This window comes from Hippopotamus amphibius, chromosome 11 (genome assembly GCF_030028045.1).
Source record: "Hippopotamus amphibius kiboko isolate mHipAmp2 chromosome 11, mHipAmp2.hap2, whole genome shotgun sequence".
Lineage (NCBI taxonomy): Eukaryota > Metazoa > Chordata > Mammalia > Artiodactyla > Hippopotamidae > Hippopotamus > Hippopotamus amphibius.
Genome location: NC_080196.1, coordinates 696,815 through 713,237, shown reverse-complemented (window position 1 = coordinate 713,237; position 16,423 = coordinate 696,815). Strand labels below are relative to the sequence as shown.

The window sequence follows — 16,423 nt, the reverse complement described above, 5'->3', positions numbered from 1 at the left end:
TGTGTGTGCTGGTGTGTGTGTGTATCTGGGGAGGTGGGCATGTGAGCCCAGGGCACCTCCCTCTCCTGGGTGCCCCCTCAGGGCTCCTGCGTCTTCAGTCAAAGCCATCTTTTGACAGAGAGTCTGGCTTAAATCTAGGTAATTTCTTTGGACATTTCAACGTTCTGATTCTGGTTCTAAAATAATAATCGAAATTTTAAAATACCATTGCTTCCCATTAAAATCTCAGCAGAGATTCCTGGACTCTGTGATTGCAACTGACATGAAACAATGAATCAAGTCAAAATCGTCTCTTATTAGCGTCTCGCGTTTTCCCAGGTAGAGGTGGTTTTTCAGACTGGGCTTTCTAGCTGTTTGGTGTTAGGATGTGAAACTGGTCATTACAACTTTGAGAAAAGGAAGCACTAAACCCACAGAAGAATGAGAAAAATGTGCTACGTGGCAAAATTTGATTATAAAAAACAGTTGCCCTTCTTAGCCCCCGTGTTGGGATCTGAGCGCTGCTGGGGCCCCCCCCGGAGCCCCCGCGGCGGGGATGCTCTGTCCTCTGCCCTTCAGTCCCAGCCCCGGCCGTCGGTGTCCACGTCCAGCGCAGACCCGGCCCCCGGAGACAGGTCCTCGTCATCGCGGTCAGCAGACTGTCAGCGAACGGTCGGGGCCGTGTTTCCCTGCAGGTCACACGCGTCAGCCCCCGCGCCCCCAGAGCCCTGACTTGCTACGCGCGCAGGTTGACGTCCTTTCTCCCAGAGCAGACGGTGAGATTTCGGCGGGTCCGTGGTTCTCATGTGTGAGGACGGGCCTCGCTCCTCATCTGTTTCTGATTCTCGTGGGTCTTAGGAGGCCAGGCGTCTGTAGGAGTGGAGAACCCTGTGAAGTGCCCCAGGGCTCGCTTTCAAGGCGGCTCAGCTGTGGGCGATCCAGCCAGAGCTCTCGGTCTTACAGGACATCTGTTAGTCCTCAGAGGGGCTTATTCTGATTTTCCCAACTTCAGTCGCTGGGAAACCGGCGGGCCCTGATGAGGGACAGGAAGTGCTGTAAGCTGAGGGAAGATGCTCTGTTGGGACAGCGTCCAGTCACGGGCTCCTGGGCAACGTCCAGCTCACAGACTCTTCAAATGGCTGCTTCATAAAGGCTTGAAACATAACCCCCTCGCTTAGAAGCCATGCAAACTCACTGTCCTATAATTCCAAAAAGCACCCAGAAGAAAAGAGCAAAAAAAGGAAAAGAAAGAAAAGTGATGACTCCACCTCTCACCACCTAGAGGTAACCAAGCGTACCATTTGTGTGTATTTACATTCGGTTCTTTCATATCTGAACTTTAGAAAAGGTAGTTAATGCTGTGTTTTGAACCCCACTTGACATAACAAAAAAGCATTTCCCCACCGCAACAACACCCTCATTTTAAAGGCTGAGTCATATTTTGCTGTGTGGATGATTTCATAAAGTTATGCGTTAAACCTAGGGCACAGGGGTCCTTAGAGATGTATGAAATCACCTCAGCTAGCCTACGGAGAAATACTTAGTAGCACTGTTCATCAGCGTTCATTTGCTTCAGTGACTTTCTTGCATTACAAAAAGGTTTATCTTTAAAGGTCGTCGGCACTGAATCACAACTTATTTTATAGCTGGCCGTGTTCCTCATGCCTTTCCTCTCTCATCAAGCGGTCATCACGGTAGGAGACAGAAGGTCCGTGGTCCCTTGGTCTTGGAGTGAAGTACAGAAGTTCCAAACTGACACCTGATCATTACTTCCATACCTCTGACTAAAACATGCTCATTCAAAATAAGACCGCTTGATTTCCAAGCCTACTTCTCCTTCTAAACGTTCTTTAGTCTCTGATTAGCCCAGAACGCTCTCGGACCCTGGAGACGTTCTGGACTGAATGAGGCCCCTTTTCCAAACGAATCTCATCTAAATCTACAAGGTAAACCACAACCAGAGAAATTTGTTAGTTTTCCAGTATTTCCCAAAATATTGGAACCTTCACTAGGTTAGTGACTGATTACCAGTGATCCACCCATCCTGTGAGGACGGCAGCCTTGTCTTTGGTGTAATATGACAGTAGGTACCCAACAGATACTTTTTGATCGATTCAACTTCATAGATTTAAAATTATCTGTTTGTGTGATAGGGATCATATATTTTTATTCAAATTAATAAGCGAATTTGACACATTAAGAATGACCTGCTTTTGTTACCATAAAATGGTAACTGCAGTAAATTCTATAGGAAATTTTAAAAAATGTCAATGTATATCAGAGAAAAATATGTAGGACTACTACATATTCCTATTATGTCTTGGATGTTATTACTTAGAATGAGGCTAAGTAAAAAGAAGGGTAGTTGGTTTAAAGTAGATTAAAGAAAAGGGTTACGTGAGTGAAAGTTCAGGCAGTTGACGGTGTAGAAAACTGAGGGTCTGATGTCTGGGACGTGAGGCTTTCCTGGAGGTTCAGTCATTTCCAGGGTTTTGCTACGTGAACGGCTCTGACGAGGCTCTCTGTTTGCATGTGGTCATTTCTCTGGGACGGACTCCTGGGAGTAGGGGTCTAAGGTTAGGAGCCGACGTTATCAATAGTAACCTGGTTCAGGCTCCACAACAGTGAAATCCTGGAAAAATAATTTGCCTCTTGATTTCCTAGTGTTTTTACCAATGAAAGATAGAAAAATTAAATTCTTCACGCATAGGGTCGATAAAGTCACGCAGGTCTGTTGAACATAAGCCCAGAGATCTTGGGTCCCTGGGAGTCCCTGCTCAGTGTGTGTGTGACGGCAGCTCTGGCAGGTACCCCTGAGCACACCTGCCTGGCACCCCTCCTGCCTCCTCTCGCCTCCCTCCTGGCGTGGGCTCTGCCTCCCCCTCTGCCAGCGCCGTGGACCACCTCTCCCAGCAGGGATGCCCCCGTTGCACGCTGGGTGGCCTTCTCTCATTTATAGTTCTAACAGCTAATGATTATCTAGCAATTGATAACCATAGTCATTGAATGAACTGCTACAGTTCTCAGCAATCAGTATTTCTTAGGAAAGGGAAAGGTTTATTTTGTTTGTAGAAAATGGTGAAATTACTTAAAACTCTCCTTCGGAAAAACTTTTATCGACCGTTGACCCAGTAACTTCCTTATCCTGCCTGTCTCTTTCCAGAGATGGAATGAATTCGAGCTACATGTGAATTCTCTCCTTTGTGTGTATTGCAAACTCTGTAAAATACAGCAAGATCAGGGGAACCAGGAGGAAAAAGAGTGGTCAGAAGACAGGTCAGGTCCTTCTAAGAGTGACCACGGCAAGTTCACATACAAAACACACGCGTGCAATGCTGTCCTTACAGGTTGTCAGAGATCAGCGCTGATCACATATTGAGCATGAAACACAGTCGCTCTGTGACCTGAGCCACTCGTACTGCCCCAGGCCTGGCCTCTGCCCTGCTGCCCCCACCCCGGTCCCTGCAGGACGGCAGGAGAGTGGGGAGGTGTTCCCGTGGTCCGGACAGGCTTCGTCCCACTGCTCTGCTCTTTTCTTAGCTACGCCATGTGGACTGTTTTGTAATCAACATTAAAAAGAGTGTACGAGATTTTTCATTTCCCAAAAGTGGACTATTCTGCAAAAAGAGTGTAAAACATGACTCTGGGAAAGAGCTCTTGTTTGGCCTCAGCATCTGTGAAGCCCCCGGAGTTGTTTGTGAATACATGGAGCTGCTGTAGTTTCTTCTGGAGACAGCGTCGCCAGCCTCGGTTTCTCAGAGGATTCCCGACCTTCAGAAGGTCACGCGTCACCCAGTCAAGCTCCAGCGGAGCCGTCTAGCAGGGATCCGCGTCTGCAGCTGCTTCGTGGACGCGTGCGAGCCACCCGCCGCTTCCCTGCCCGGGATGAGAACTGGTGTTGGAGACTCCGGCTCACGCAGATGAGGCATCCCAGTCGTCACAGCCTCTTCTATCAAGTGTGAGGAGGCCGTGACCTCCAGGTGTCCCTTCTGCGCGTGGGAACCCCCTCCGGGCGCTGCCCTGTCCTGGCGCTGCCCCGGCTTCTCCTCCCGCTCCTGCTGCTGCAGACGCCGCACGACGCCTGGCACCCTGGCACCCGGACCAGCATCCTGGGGGTCCCCGCAGGGGGTCCAGGTGGGAGCAGATCTCCCGGGCTTCTGCGCCATCGTGGGGACCCCATGCCCCCCACCTCCCACCCGGCAGAGCTGTCTCCATGTTGAGGGATTCCTTCTTTCTCACGGGTTTGAACCACAGTGACCCCTAAACATTATGTTTGGACTTGAAAGACAAGCTTATTTTTAAAGTTGAACTTCCTACGTGGCTACACACATAGCACCCTTCCATGTGAGTGTTTCAGGGTGAACTCAGTTGAGCGTTTCCGCAGAGCCAAAACACACCGTCGCGCTATGGGAACGTGCCGTGAACTGGAGGCCCCCCACTCCCTGCTGTGTGGGGGGCTCGGCCTGCACTCGACTTCCTGCCTGGCTGAAGCCGTGGCCCCGTGGCCCCCGAAGCCGTGGCCCCCCGAAGCCGTGGCCCCGTGGCCCCCCGAAGCCGTGGCCCCGTGGCCCCCGCACACCTTGACCGGGGCGTTGCAGGGGGTCTGGGGAGGGAGCCGTCTGTGTCCAAGAGCAGGGGTGATGCTTCAGATGGGGTGTGAAGGGGTTTCCTGGGGAGACGGGCACACCGGAGGCTAGGAACCTGGGTTAGGAGTCCAGGGACACGGCCAGAGGGGCTCTCCGCTGTAAGTCCAAGTTCACCACACATGGGGACGTTCCTGCCTTCCGTCGTAGAATTCTCTCTAGAACGTGTCTGATTCTCAGGGTAGAGAAATTTGCACTCGTGCCAGTCTGGGGAGACCCTCAAGGAGGGTTCGTCCTCAGGTATCGCCTCCCCAGAGGAGGGGCACCTGCTCTTTGAGGGGCTGCACCCCGAGATCTAAGGCACGAAGAGGGCAGTGGAGTCACCGCAGCGAAGGGACAGCAGGAAAGTGACTGGCGCTGGCTGGGGTCTCCCCGGGAAGACAGAGGCAGACACAGTGAACCCTCCCTCCCCAGAGCTCCCAGTGCTGGTCTCTGTGTCCGGGGAGGGGGGGGGGTGCCCCGGCCTGTGTCTGTGGCTCCCTTCACCCTTAGAAAGCACCCTTGTCGGCTGGGGTCGAGGTGGCGCACAGAGGCCTTGCCAGCGGGAACGCGGCTCTTCTGACTCAGTCCAGGAGAAGCCCCAGGGGCAGGGATGGGGGAGACGGGGGACAGAAAGGACGGGAGGTGTCAGGACTTTGTCCCCAGCCGGCCTGTTGTGGGCTTGACCGACTCCTTTCCCGTTCGGCCCTGTGACCCAAGGTCTTCTGTAAAAGCAAGTAGCAAAGATACAGACGTTGCATTTGGTGCCGTCGATCTGGGAGACAGCTCTGCAATTTCCCAGAACGTGACAGACAGATGCGCTATACGAGCCAGCAATTCCACTGTCAGGCACCTTCCCAGGATAGATGAGAACCTCCAAACACCTGTCCACGTGCAGACTCCTGTGCAAACGTACGTGGTTGCCTTCGCATGACGGCCAGGAAAGTGAAGAGGATCCAGACGCCTGTCACCGGTGGGTTGACACACACACAGCTCCACGTCCGTCGCTGGAGTATTCCTCGGCCATAAAAAGGAAGGCAGTCCTGACACCCGCCGCAGCCTGGTGACCCACAGACGTTATGCCGAGTGAGGGGAGCCCCTCCCTAAAGACCACGCAGCCTCCAAAATTTCCAGAAAAGGCAGATCTGCAGACACAGGAAGTAGATGTGGTTCCTGGGCCCGTGATGGGAATGGGGGCTGCTGGGCACAGGCTCCTTCTGTGGCTGGAAATGTTCTAAAATCAGGTTGGAGCGAAGGCTGCACAGTTCTACAAATCTGCTGAAAACCATTCCATCGTATACTCAAGAGAGTGAATACTGTACACAGGTATACACATTAAACCTCAATAACGCTTTTTTTGAGCATCCCCGGGGCAGTGTCTGCAGACGCAGGCCCACGTTTTTGACTCTGAAGCCATCCCCCCAAGTCAAATTTGCCCCCAGATATCACAGATATCACGTGACCGGTGGGTTACGTTAACACACATCTCAGAAACATGACAGCCAAAAGCGCTCTGCGGGAGGACCTGCGGGAGCCGGTGGGAATGTGCCGCTGGGTGACGCCCCCCCCCCGGTCTGCAGGTGAGGCCGGCAACCAAACATGCAGCGAAATCGACTAGCCTGTCTGCAGCCTTTGGAGAGAAGAGCTGGACCTTTTCTCAGGCACAGACTCCAGGCTCACCTGGCGGCAGGTAAGGACAACGCGCTCTGCAGACGCCGCAGGCAGGCCCACACGCAGGCGTGGCCACAGAGCCTCGTGCAGGACAGACAGCAAAGGGTGAAAACGGACAGAACATACAGAAAACGGCACAAGCGCGCCGCCTCGTACGTTCGCGGTTCTGGACGCCACAGGCCGCCCCGCGCGGCCGGGAGGGAAAGGCTGAGCAGGGGGCGAGGCTGGGCCTCTGTCCACTCTGCTCGGACACGGCTGGATCTGGTTTTACGTCAGCATGCGTTAACTTGGGAAATGAAGGAGCAGAGATGACGGAAGCGGGAGGTGTGGCTGTCATCTGCACCTGCTCGGGGGAAGGCGCGCTGGGGGCCGCCGGGCGGGGAGGCCCCGGGCTGCAGGGGCGCAGGACCAGCCGGGCCCCAACCCCCCCGGCCACGCTGCTGGCGACCCGGCCCTCGGCACCGGGCGCTGCTCAGAGCCGCCTGGCGATGGAGCCCTTCATCCTGCGGCCTGCCCCTTGGGTCCTGAACCTTCCATCCCGATGGAGACGGGATCCACACTGTGAAAGCCGGGGATGGTGGGTCCTGGGGATCTGGTGCTAGAACACCACATGATGGGCTGAGCCTGATTGTTTTCAAAGGTGGATTCAGTCCTTTCATCCTGAAAGGAGCTGCGCCCAGAGCCCCGGCTGGGGACATTCCTGCCAGCCTTCCGTTTATAACTTGTCCCTCTTTTGTGAGAAGCTATAGTTGTCTTAAGCCTTCTTGCCCCAGGTGACCACCTCTTTATAAACAATTCCTTACTCTCTCCATGTGACCGTCCTCGGCACACACATCAAGAGAAAACTGCTTTGTGCCTCTGAACCAGGGCTCCCGGGGGCCGAAGGTGGGGAGTCTCCCTGCGGAGACGGGACATGTTCCATCCTCAGAGGCTGGAGACCCCAGGCCTGGAGATGCATCCAGCTCCCAGCCTGTTTGGCTACAGACGAGCTGAGGATGGTTTCCACATTTTCAAATGCTGAAGTCAAAAGATTTCGTGACGTGAAAGTGATATGAAATTCAAGCTTCGGTATCCGTACATATGGCTTCACGGGAACAAAACCGCTCCCCTCCTTCGTGTGTTCGGGCTACGGGAGCAGAAGTCAGGAGCTGTGGTGGAGATGTAGGACCCTCAGCACCTCAGGATTCACTCTGTGGCCTTTTCCTGAAAACGCTTGGGGAGCCCTGGCTTAGCCGGTGACCCTGGCTCCAGTCTCTGGTGGTAACGGCGAAGGGGGTTCAGGGTTGAAGTTCTCCCTTAAGAATCCAGCGAATCGGCCATGCGGGAGGGAAGTGGCTGCCGCTGTGATTCGCCAGGCTGTCACGTGGAGCATTCAGAGTCCAGGACGCGCTGCACGTGGTTGAAGGACAGCATCGCCCCCAAAGCACGGCGCCGAGGGGCGTTTCCTTGTTTCTGATTGATGCACTGCTGATGTAAGAGCAGCTTTCCTGGGAAAGAAGAGTCATCACTTGCACAGACGTGCTAATTCTGGAAATGCGCACGAGCACGTCTGTGGGTTATTGTTCACGGATCGCCTCCCGCCCTGGAAACTGAGCTTCCGGGGGGCTGGGTCTGTGTCCCCCTCAGGTTTGAAACGCAAGGTTCTCATGGAGCTCCAAGATGTCAGGGACCCCAGAGCAGGGTTTTGAAATCATTGGTGGGTTGTGACATCTTTTTAGTGGACCCACTTGTGGCATTTTGAAAACGAAGCAGGACAGAACAGGACTAATAGGTCGGAACAGAAAGACGTGTACGTGAGAACGTACGCGTCACACAGGCGGAGTTTCCCTCCCATACACGTGCGGTGGCTGGTGATGGAAACCTCTGTCTTAGCCTGGGTTGTGGTGAAACAAGTTTGAAGCCCCTGCCCTGGCAGCTGTGTCTGAGCTGTGCTCAGTGGGCACGTTTCGCAGCGGCTGTGATGTGTGATGGGGGGTTGCACAGCTGCACCGCGGCAGGGAGACCCCGGGGGTGGGCGGTGAGCCCAGCCGTCACCTCCGCAGCACCCGCGGTAGGCTTTATGCTCGGCCGAGAGCCATGAAGTCTGCAGAACAACAGAGGCCATGGTTCCCGTCCTCAGGAAGCTGGCGGCCTAGTGGGAAGCAAGACTCATGCCCACAGAGCGGTAACAAAAGCTCAGGGGCGTGGCCGTCCCAGGACACAGCTCTGCTCAGAGGAGGAGAACAGGCCTGCTTGGAACAGGTGCGGCATGACGGCCCAGTGACGAGGACAGTTCCGCGCAGAACGTCTGTTCTTCACGGCTCGACCAAGACCGAAGCCGTCCCAGCCAAGACTCCAGCCAAGCCCCCTCCTCCCCGGGGCTGAGGGACGGCCCCCTCTCCTCCGCTGTCTGCTCCTGCCCGCTCCCGGGGCCCCGCAGGGGCAGGACAGCCCCCTCCTCCTCGCCCGGGCGCAGCCCCCGGCCCGCAGCCCCCGGTGCCCGCGAGCAGTTCCGTCGAGCTTGTGAGACACGGGGGAGTCCTCGCCAGTTACCTCCCAGCTGTACGAATGCTGAGCTCTGAACGTGCGCGTAGGCCCAGGAAGAGAAGCTGGGGCAGCTCCAGGTGCTCCCGGAAGCGACACAGGTTCCTAGGAAATGTTGTGAGGCTTCCTCAATCACAGCACGGAGGACGGCCGAGGCAAGACGGCCATAAAAGCAAGCCACGAGCAAACTGCTGAGGAAAAGCCTTAGAACATTTGTCGTCTCTAAGAGTTTACGATTTTACCCAAACCAAGACCTTGAGTTCTACCAAGACTCCATCCAATCCGGAGTCCGGCCCTGCCCGTCTGGGTCGTGTGACCCACCGGCCAGAGGGTTCAGCTCAGGAGCCTTTGTTCAATTCCAGTTGGCTTATTTCATGCCATTTCGTAGCCACTGGAGGTAGATCCGAGTTTTGCTTTCTGAAATGATGACGTATGTCTTCAAGGGGGACACTTGGTGAGGGTGAGCAGCTGTCAGACGCTTCCTAAGAAGATGCACAAAAGATGAGGGGTCTCCTCTCCTTCAACCAAAGAGCGTGTACTGCAACTGGAGCTTCAGTGACTAAGAATTAGGTAGGAGGACCCCACGCTTCACTTACTAGATGATCTTCAAAGCAGCAAATGCTGCCCCTGCGGAGAGAGGTGAGCCGACACACTCGCCCCCTGAGTGGACGGGGCTGCGGGGGGAGCTGTACTCACTGCCCCCGAGAGCATCACCTTCTCAGGCCAGCGGCCCCCAGCCGGGTCAGCACAGACGCTCCACCTCGTGGTCTGGGGAGGATTCAGATGTCGTGTAGTCTGGACAGCGCGTGATTCATTCCAGGTTGCCCCTGCGGTTGGATGCTGGGTGGTTTCCGAGGCCGCTATGACAGCCCTTGAATACCTGTGCGTGTAAAACAGCTTCTCATGAGATGGGTTCCTAGACTCTGGATAAATTCATAGACGCTTAGGCTCCTAGACGGTCAAGGTCCAGATTTCTCATTGCTGGGGTCGACGGTCTGTACCCATCCTGAACGAAGATGGACGCGACTCGCGGCCCTTCAGCACGCGGGTGCCGCCTGGGTCCGGAAGGGGCACCGGGGCCTGTCCCGCACTCCCGCCAGCCTGGGGCGTTTAACAACCTTTGCCCCCAACCACCTGCTCTCGGAAGAGGGAGACAGAGAGAGAGGAAGACACAGCCTAGCCTTTCCCTGCCTCCGGCCTCCAGGCCCTCCCGCTGGCCAGACCCACGGGGGCGCCTGCAGCAGGGAGCTGGCTGAGGGGCCTCAGGGGCAGGGGGCCGGTGGGCTGCGGCCCTGCCCCTGCTCCCCCAGGGTGCCTGGCCCTGGGGTCCCGGGTCCCCTCATTGGGACATCCAGCCGTTTGTGCGACAGACAGCGACGCCCCGCTGAACCTTGGTCCGCGCGCAGGACCCTGGGGCCAGAGAGGAGGACCACATCCCTCTCTCGCGGGCCCCTCTTCCCTCTGCGCCGTGATCCCGGGATGAGCCCGAGTCTCAGGGACGCCGAGGGCAGGATCTCAAGGCCGCATCTCCTGAGGGTCCACGGTTCCCCCTGCTCGGGCCCCACGGGCGTCGGTGGGGCTGCTGAGCCCCTGGGTGACGCACGAGGCCTGCTGGGCTCAGCCCCTCCGACCGCGGCCCCGGGGTGGGTACCGTCCGCCCTCACTGGAGGTGGACGTAGACCGCCCCGCCTGCGGACACGCCCTCGGCCCCCCCGCCCCCGTCCCCGTGGGGATGACCAGCGCAAAGCCTGGTGCCCAGCCACCGACTCCCCAGAACACGTTCCGTAAATCCCCTGCCTGTTTCAAAGCAAAAGCACTTTGAACAATCTGGTCTCAGACTGAGATGTGCCCTGAAATCGATGCCCCCGGGTCAGGCACGGGTTCCCTCTGTGCTTTTAGACGGACTTGCGGCGCCTCTGCCCCCGCCCCCACGCCCCTGCCTGTGCTCCCTGGGCTCCTCGTGCCGCCAGGCGCAAGGCCTCCGTATCCTGCACGTCCCAGCAGGTCGCTGTGTCTCCAGGTTACGGCCACGGCAGGAGCGTGTTTCTATTACCTGAGCTTGTGCGTGTTCCTGCAGGTGGCCCCAGGGCTCACGGATTCCACGCTGTGTGCAGTCTGTTTACCCCGAATCCAGGGCATTTCTGACCCCCTGGAACCACCCCCTCGACACGGCTCCCGGAGCCTCTCCCCAGGGTGTCTGGACACATGCCAAGGGCTCGCCAGCTGTCCTGCTCCTTCGAGAAGTAACTCTGCTCTAAATGGATCTCAAATTCATTTCCTACGGCTACTTGGTTTTGAAGGCAGCACTGTTTCCAAATTGCATCTGGGCTAAATTTTTTTTTTTTTTTTTTGAGGCAAATGAACACTGAATGGAGTGTATTGGGTTAAAAGCAACTGATCTCCCCTCCCGGCCAAAACCTGCCAGGGGTGTGAAGCAATGGGATTTACCGGTACTCATCTCAGGTAACCAGAGCTGTTCTTCCTTATTTCTGTTTCTCTCTCTCTGTCCTCATGTTTAATTTCACCTGCTTGTTATTACTGGGAAAACAGACATTCCTTTTATAACATCTACATTCTAACATGTTACACCATAAAATTCCCCTGGGCGTGTCCCTTTAAAATGAATGCTCTCAAGTGAGCAGACCTCAAGGGGATGTGCGCACACGGGCACACACGCTCCGGGACACACATGTTCACGTGCGTGCCAAGTGCACGCTGAAGTAGATTAACCCCAAATTAGAAAATGTCAGAGCTCTGTGCTCTGGCCTAATTTTACCCCAGCTCTCTGGCGCGGTGACAAACACGCCTCAAGTTTAATGCCGTGTTTATGTGGGTAAGGCCACATGCACGTAGCCGGGAGGGGGCGGGCTCCCCTCCCTCCCGGGTGGGGGAGTTTCCCACGGTCACTGCCCGGCGGCTCTTGGCCGAGGTGCACTGCGTGTCCCCCTGCAGAATAATGAGCTGTTTGTGTGACCCGGCCCGTCTTGAGATCAGTCGGCCCCGCTGGTGGATTTGTAAACACTGTCCGCCGGTGGTCCCTGGGTCGCTTTGCAGGAAACAGGCTTCCCCGGAGCCCCACGCAGCGCCCGACACCAGGCTGAGCTCGGGAACCGCTGGCGTTGTCACGCACCTTGGCCCTGAAGCAACCACGTTTAAACTCCCGCTTGCCCAGGCCTCCCAGGCGAGCCCTGCACCGGCACACGTGGCCGCCGAGGGTGGGGGGCGCGGCCCCACGGCAGCTCTGGCCCGCGCCCTCCTCTCTGTTCTGCAGCTCACGTCTCCTCCGCCCCACCACAGCGGCCGCTCCCTGGAGGTGAGACGGGTTTCCGCCCTCGTCTCTCAGGAGGCCCCTTTGTTCAGCCACTAAGGTTTATCAAGCTGGAAAGACACACGGTGAAGTGTAGTCTTAAGGTTGCATATCCTGTTTATATTTTCCAAAGAGCGTTCAACAAGACGTCCCTTCTCAGTACGGAACATCCCTACAGTCAAGAGAGGACCTTGAATTCCTTGGAAGAACGACGGAGCTGTATTTAAAATTTATTTCTGGATATTTACTTAAGGATAATTGCAAAGAAGATTGGCCCAAAGAAAATGTGAGCATTTGTCAGAGGGCAGTATTGTACTTTTTTCCCTGCTTATATGTCTGTCCCTAAGTCCCTACTTCTGGCCTCAAGGCCGTGTGACATCGAAGCCACAGACTGGAAGGCTGGGGCTCCAGAGACATAGCTTCAAAGGCTTCCTCTGCCTTCATCCCGCGGAGGTGACTCGCAGCGACCCCCTAACCTCGCTGGGCCAGGCGCCTCGCTTGTCAAAGAACCGGGCTGGTGACTGGGGGGGGGGGGGGTGTCCTTGTCCGCAGCCTGTGGTCCTGAGCTTCCTGCTACAGTGACCCACGAGAGCCCAGCACAGCGTTGGCACAAGCCTGAGCATGTGCTATTGGCGAAAAGAAAATCACATTTCTGGTCTGTGACCCGGGGGCTTTGCTTCTGAAGGTGTGGAGCTGCCTTGGGACAGCGGGGGGACCCCGGCAGGAAGCTGTGTCCTAACAGGAGCGTTGGAAGGCACAGGGTCCTTCAGCAAAGAACCATCGGCTGAGAACAAAGTCTTGTTTTATGGCCTGTAATCGATCTTTCAACAGGTCAGCTGGGGAAGAAACGGTCACAGGGGCTTGGATTCTGGGGCGGGGGGGGCCCTCTGTGAGTCGGGGGGTGTCATCGGGCAGGAATACCTGGGACTCTCTGCTGTTTGTTGACCTCATAACACGCAGCTGACGCTCAGTCTGCAAGCAGCTGGATGAGCTCAGGGGAAGCACCTCTCTTTGGGTCCAGGAACCAGAAGTAGAGACCGGACCTGCGGGAGGCCCCTTGCAGGAGCAAGCCGGCAGACCTGCCAGGGCCCCAGGCGCCGGCTCCGCTTCCTGGGGACCCGTCCAAGCTGGGTCTGCACGTGGTCCCGGATCGAGGACCACCGTTTGAATGATGCTGCCTGGGAGCAGGGATGCCAGGTCACTCTTGGCCTTGCGTGGCCGTGATGTCTTGTGTGGGCGCGATTCTGCCGGATGTCTGAGACCCAGCCTTGCTTCTGCCTGTGCCTGCTTGTGTGCAGACTCTCGAGGCCTCCCTGCACTTCCAGAGCATGTGTGAGGGCTGTGAGGGGTCGTCACCACACCGGCTGTTTGCACCTTCTCTGTATAAACCTTCTGTGAATACTCATGTAGGATCTCCCGTCCTGCTCCTCCTTCAGGTTCCCGGGGCCGCGGGGGTCCAGCCGCCTCTCTGGTCTGTGGCTGAAAGGAAGGGGCCCTGCTCTGTCCGGGGAGCCGGGGATGTCGCACCAGGGAGTCACCTTCCAGCCTGAGTCTTCCAGAAGATCAGAGGTGCCGAGAGCAGAGGGCCCGACTCGGCAGCCACGGCAGAGCAGAAGGAGCTCCTGGTTAGATGCGAACAGGCCTGGGACCCGTCTAATTCTGCCACTCGCTCTGTGTGACGTCAGGCCAATGAGGCCACCTCTCTGGGCCTTCTGCTTGCTCGTCTGTGATGTGAACAGTGTTTACTGAGTGGTTTCTAACCTTGCTCCCAGCACACATGCATTGATTCTTTAGCTTCAGAGACATGGGATGTGACGTGTGGAAAGCAGACTGGAAACTGGGATTTAGACTGAAACCTTCAGGCGCTGCGCTGGGATCTAGTGGATGGGACAGCTCCCACCCTCGCCGCCATCCCTCGACCCGGCCCAGCTGGGGCCTCGCTCCGTGGTATCGTGCGGACCCAAAGGGAACAGCCGGGCTCCCAGGAGAGGTACGTGTCCTGTGCACAGCTGCACACAGTGTAGCATCTCAAAAGAAGCACATCAAATCTATTCATACGGATTACATTAGCAAATTAGAATTCTTGAAAGTTGCAATCAACATCAAAAGCAAAATGTCTTAATTGTTCCATTTAAATCATAAAATGCTATTTTTAGAACGTGCAAAAGCACCTGTTGTAATAGTTAAACCCTTGATCCATTGTTACTCAGAGCCTTGTTTGTATTAATTAGGAACTTCACAGGTATTGTTAATAAACAAAAGATATTTTAAATAAACATTTAGAACAATGTTTGCTGTATGACCCTCCCTGGTATCCGTTTAATAGTTCAAACAAAAAGGAATTGGCAAATAATTATAAGCTACAGAGTTCTGCTGGGTAAAAGCGTGAAACTGTTGAGTGATTTTAAAGATGTTTTAAATAAGATATTAAAGTGATAAAGTAATTTAAGAAGTAATTTTTAACATAAAACATCAGGAGGCCTTTAATGAATTGAACTACATTGAGAACTGCCAAAGTATTTTCTGTCTATAAACATTTGAAAATTTCTGTTTATGATGACCTTACTTTGGGGTTTGGGGTTAAAAAGGTAACCCTCAGTCTATATTTGAAAATCTTTGTATAAAAAAACTGTTATCATTTTCCCCTTGGAAAAGTAGACGCCAGCTCGCGCTGTGCTTGGGTGGGAGGTGGCGCCTGTGGTATTGAGGAGGGTGAGTCGGTAACGCCCTGTGACGTCAGCACAGCCGGAGAGGCCGTGACCGTGACTTCTGCTTCTCTCCAGAGGCTGTCCTCCAATGGTCAGAGCCTCCGCTCCGACGGGCTCCACGGGACCACCGTGGCCATCGTACGGCCAGGTGGCCACTGCTGACGCAGTGTCCTCGGGGGACAGGCTGCCTTGGCGCTGAGCATGGGAGGCGGGGAGGGCGCGCGTGACCAGGAGCCCCAGAGGCTGGGTTGTGTCTGCCACCCCTCCCCCCAGAGCCAGGCCGGGGACAGGCCTCCTTGCCAGTCAGGCCTCAGGAAAGAAGGCAATGTCACAGCTGACGGAGACTGCCCTCCAGGGCCCCGCCATTGGCCACGTCCTCCCCCAGGGGAAGCAGCCACGAGGCCAGCAGTACCACGTGGAGCCGAGACGCTGACGACCTTCAAACCAGCAAACCCGAGAGGCCACGTGTGTTTGGGGGCTGGACCTGGGCTCTGGTCCTCTGCGCTACGCGGAGGGGGCGTCCCCGTCAGAGGACGCGGAGACCCCTCGGGCAGGGTCACTTCCAGCAACACGGGGAGGGCACAGATCCTCTTCCCCCAAAGCAACAGTGATGCCGGACCCGCCGTCCTGGCCGCCTGAGTGCTCGGGAAACTGAGCTCTGCCCAACGGGCTTCCGGCCGGGAGGGGGCAGGGCTGGAGGGGCCGGCGGGGTCCTGAGGGCTGCCCGTCCAGGCAGTGGCCGCGGGGCAGGCGGGGCGGCCAGTGGGCAGGGGACCGGCTGGTGTCTCGCAGGGGACTCCGGAGGCGGACTGGCCCTGGGGGCTTAAAGAGATCTCACGTCTCCTGCCTCCCAGAGGCCGGAGGGGCCTCCAGCCACCACACGCGCCTGGTGGGCCGGAGCCGGGGACACAGAGGAGAAAGAAGACGCCCGCAGAGGCAGCCGCTGGGCAGCCGGGAAGCGGCCCGGACGGTGCAGGTGCCCCGGCGCCACCCCCGCCGGCCGAGCAGGCAGAGGCCACTTAGAGGTGAGTCAGCACCCGTGCCGACCGTCCTCCGCGCATCACTCAGGTCCTGGGCGGCCGGGCTTTAAAAAAGTCGAAAGAAAGGAAAAAACCTCAGCAGAGACGTCAGTGCCACACAATGAGAGCCACTAAACAAACAAACACAGAACAATAACAACAGCAATTCCCTCGGGAACAGCCGTGCCCTTGAACTCCTGCACCCTGTTACGTAAACGCCCAGGAGGCAGCAGGGGTGACAGGACACGCCAAGCGACAGCACCCGTGCCCTGCGCGCAGGAAGACGGCGCGTCCCCGAGGCGGACGGGCCGGGCTCCCCAGTCCGCAGGGCGGCCGGCACCGTCTCGTCCCCTGAAGGTGGTCCCCAGGCCCGTCCTGTGCGAGACAGCCCATGTCCCTCTCAGGACAGCGCCCTTCCTGGTGGCCAGACCCGTAATTAGGGTCTGGTAGAGGTGCCAGACCGGCGTGGCGGGGCCTGCAGACGGGGTCCGAGAAAGCGTAGACGTGGGTCTTCGCGGGTGTGGCCGGCCCTGTTCTGCAGGAGGCCCCGGCGAGCCGTCACCTACCAGGACTTGGGGGGACCGTTCCCTGCCC

At 56.6% G+C, this 16,423-nt stretch overlaps 1 long non-coding RNA gene across 4 annotated transcripts in view; it reads left to right on the top strand.

The window, feature by feature from the left end:
- Positions 1-14,336, top strand: part of LOC130830736 (uncharacterized) — a 30,439-nt gene extending 16,103 nt beyond the window's left edge. For 2 of the 4 annotated variants that reach the window (XR_009047893.1, XR_009047895.1), the window contains 3 exons: positions 11,150-11,258; positions 12,236-12,933; positions 13,539-14,336. This is a non-coding gene — a long non-coding RNA (uncharacterized LOC130830736). The remainder of the gene's footprint in view (positions 1-11,149; positions 11,259-12,235; positions 12,934-13,538) is intronic. The other 2 variants (XR_009047894.1, XR_009047896.1) reach the window with 2 other exon arrangements.
- Positions 14,337-16,423: the final 2,087 nt, after the last annotated feature.